Source organism: Ornithorhynchus anatinus, chromosome 10, assembly GCF_004115215.2.
Source record: "Ornithorhynchus anatinus isolate Pmale09 chromosome 10, mOrnAna1.pri.v4, whole genome shotgun sequence".
NCBI classification, from domain to species: domain Eukaryota; kingdom Metazoa; phylum Chordata; class Mammalia; order Monotremata; family Ornithorhynchidae; genus Ornithorhynchus; species Ornithorhynchus anatinus.
This window is the reverse complement of record NC_041737.1, coordinates 7,029,450-7,033,540: the sequence shown is the minus strand read 5'-3', so window position 1 is coordinate 7,033,540 and position 4,091 is coordinate 7,029,450.

The following is a 4,091-nucleotide window of genomic DNA, read 5'->3' as shown; positions in this document are numbered from 1 at the left end:
GGCGGCGGCGGGAGGCAGGGCGCATGCGCAGTAGGGACTCCCCCGGTCTCCCTTGGATTTTGGCGCGCGGCGGGAGGAGGCACGGCGCAGGCGCGGGGCGCCATCTGGGGCCCCGCCCTGGACCACGCCCATATTGACGTCATATGGGGGCGGGAGCGGCTACGGGGCGGTGGGCGCGGGACCCCGCCGGGGCCCCCGCCCCTGGACACGCCCCCTCACTGACGTCAGCTAAAGGAAAGGCATCGATTGGGGGGCGGTAGGCTCGGGGCGCCAACTGGGCCCCGCCCCCAGACACGCCCACGTACTGACGTCAGCTAAGGGAAAGGCATCGATGGGGGGCGGTAGACTCCGGGCGCCAACTGGGCCCCGCCCCCAGCCACGCCCACTTACTGACGTCAGCTAAAGGAAAGGCATCGATTGGGGGGCGGTAGACTCCCGGCGCCAACTGGGCCCCGCCCCCAGACACGCCCACGTACTGACGTCGGCTAAAGGAAAGGCATCGATTGGGGGGCGGTAGGCTGGGGCGCCAACTGGGCCCCGCCCCCAGTCACGCCCACGTACTGACGTCAGCTAAGGGAAAGGCATCGATGGGGGGCGGTAGACTCCGGGCGCCAACTGGGCCCCGCCCCCAGCCACGCCCACTGACTGGCGTCATTTAAGGGAGGGGAGGGGGTGGTGGGCGCGGGGTTCGAGATGCACCCCCAGTAAATGACGGCAAGTAAGGGGCGTGGATCAGATGGGGGCGCGGGAGGCGCAGGCGCCATCTGGGGCCTCGCCCCCCCCACTGACGTCATTATGGGCGGGACCAACTGGGGCGTGGCAAGAGGGGCGGGGTTCAAAGATGGAGCCCCGCCCCCTAAATGACGTCAAAGGAGGGGCGTGGATCAGATAGAGCGCGGTAGGCGCAGGGCCCCGCCCCATCCTACTGACGTCACGAAAGGGGGCGTGGTCCTGCCGCCCCGCCCCCTGCGCGCCTTCCCCCCCCTCCGGCGTCGCGCGCCTGCGCGCTATCGATGGCCGAGAGCTCGATGCCGGAGTGGGGCGGGCTGAGGAGGGCCGAGCGCATCGATGGCTCCGCCTGGGACCCGGGCCTCGGTTACCCATGAGGCCTTGCGGGGCCACCAGGCCAACCTCCTGTCCATCTCCCTAATGACCCTAATTACCATAATTAGCAGCTCCCTACCTGCCATCTAGTCTGATATAAAAACTATATCTGCATCACAGTACATACAGTATTTTCACGGTGTCTGTTTAGTGCTTATTCTGTAGCAGGCACTGGGGTGAGACCCAACCCCATCAGGGTGGCCACAAGGACTGGATCCAACCAATAATAATTCTGATATGTGTTCAATGCTTAGCATGTGAATGATCGCAACCTACATATGGTATATATAGTGATAGAATACCTGTATCACAATAAAGATGATATTGTGGGGGCAAGTCACTTCACTTCTCTGGGCCTCAGTGACCTCATCTGTAAAATGGGGATTAAAACCGTGAGCCCCACGTGGGACAACCTGGTCACCTCGTATCCCCCAGCGCTTAGAACAGTGCTTGGCACGTAGTAAGCGCTTAACAAATATCACCATTTATTTAATGGCATTTGCTAAGTGCTTATCATGTACCGGGCAGTGGGTAGACACAAGCTGATCAGGTTGGACACAGGCCGTGTAATAATTCCGAAATGTGTTAAACGCTTACTACGTTCATTCATTCAATAGTATTGATTGAGCGCTTACTATGTGCAGAGCACTGGACTAAGCGCTTGGAATGAACGAGTCGGCAACAGATAGAGACGGTCCCTGCCGTCGGACGGGCTCACGGTCTAATCGGGGGAGACGGACAGACGAGAACGATGGCGATAAATAGAGTCGAGGGGAAGAACATCTCGTAAAAACAATGGCAACTAAATAGAATCAATACTACGTGAATAATGGAGACCTATATATAGTATAAATTGTGATATATTATCTATATCATAATATAGATAATATTTTAATGGTATGCACTGGGGTGGACACAAGCTAATCAGGTCGGACACAGGCCGTGTAATCATAATTCCGATATGTGTTAAACGCTTGCTACGTGAATAATGGTGACCTACGTGTAGTATAAATTGTGATATCTATATCATAATATAGATAATATTTTAATGGTATGCACTGGGGTGGACACAAGCTAATCAGGTCGGACACAGGCCGTGTAATCACAATTCCGATATGTGTTAAACGCTTGCTACGTGAATAATGGTGACCTACGTGTAGTATAAATTGTGATATCTATATCATAATATAGATAATATTTTAATGGTATGCACTGGGGTGGACACAAGCTAATCAGGTCGGACACAGGCCGTGTAATCACAATTCCGATATGTGTTAAACGCTTGCTATGTGAAATATGGCGACCTCTATATAGTATAACTTGTGATATATTATCCATTTCATAATATATATATTTTAATGGTATCTGCTAAGTGCTTATTATGTACCGGGCACTGGGGTAGACATAAGCTGATCAGGTCGGACACAGGCCGTGTAATAACTCCGATATGTGTTATCAACACCACGTGAAAAATGGCGAACCTACATATTGTATAAATTGCGATATATTATCCGTATCATAATATATATATTTTAATGGTATTTGCTAAGTGCTTATTATGTACCGGACACTGGGGTAGGCACAAGCTAATCAGGTTGGACACAGGCTTTGTAATATTAATTCCGATACGCGTTAAACGCTTACTATGTGAATTGCGGTCCATATAGAGTATAAATTGTGATATAAATACATATATCACAATATATACAATATTTTAATGATATTTGCTAGATGCTTATTACGTACCAGGCACTGGGGTAGACAGAAGTTAATCAGGTTGGACACAGTCCATGTAATAATTCTGGTATATGTTAAGAACTATTTGAATAATTGTGATCTATATAAATATGTAGTTTATACTGTGGTAAATGTTATATCTACATCACAGTATATACAATATATTAATGGTATCTGTTAAGTGCTTATTGTGTACCAGGTACCGGGGTAGACACGAGCTAATCGGGCAGGACACAGTGCAGGTAATAATAATTCTGGTATTAAGCACTTACTATGTGCCAGGCACTGTACTAAGCTCTGCGGTGGATACAAGCAAATCGGGTTGGACGTAGTCCCTGCCCCACGAGGGGCTCGGTCTTAATCCTCATTTTACAGATAAGGTCACTGAGGCACAGAGAAGTGAAGCGACTTGCCCAAGATCACAGCACTCATTCATTCAATCGTATTTATTGAGTGCTGTGTGCAGAGCACTGTACTAAGCACTTGGAAAGTACAATTCGGCAACACACAGACAAGTGGCGCAGTCAGAATTAGAACCCATGGCCTGCCGGCTCCCGGGCCCATGCTCTATCCACTAATAATAATGGTGGTATTTGTTAAGCGCTTACTATGTGCCGAGCACTGTTCTAAGCGCTGGGACAGATACAGGGTCATCAGGTTGTCCCTCGTGAGGTTCACAGTTAATTCCCATTTTACAGATGTGGTAACTGAGGCACAGAAAAGTTAAGTGACTTGCCCACAGTCACACAGCTGACAAATGGCAGAGCCGGGATTCAAACTCATGACCTCTGACTCCCAAGCCCGTGCTCTTTCCGCTACGCCACGCTGCTCTCTACCCAATATCCCACAAGGGGCTCACAGTCTTAATCCCTATTTTACAGTTGAGGGAGCTGGGGCCCAGAGCAGATAAGTGACTTGCCCAAGGTCACCCACGACAGACAAAGCGGCAGAGCCAGAACTATGAGTTCCGAGTCTGCTGTTCACCAAACACTGTCAAACGCAGGGGTGGGAGCAATATGACCAGGCGGCCTTCCCTGGTTCATGTCCACCACCTTCGGCTGCCCTTAGCACTGTGTTCAGCTGCGCATTTAATTGCTTACTTTTATTTACAGGTTGGTATTTGTTAAGCGCTTACTATGTGCAGAGCTCTGTTCTAAGCGCTGGGGTAGGTACAGGGTCATCAGGTTGTCCCACGTGAGGCTCACAGTCTTCATCCCCATTTTCCAGATGAGGGAACTGAGGCACAGAGA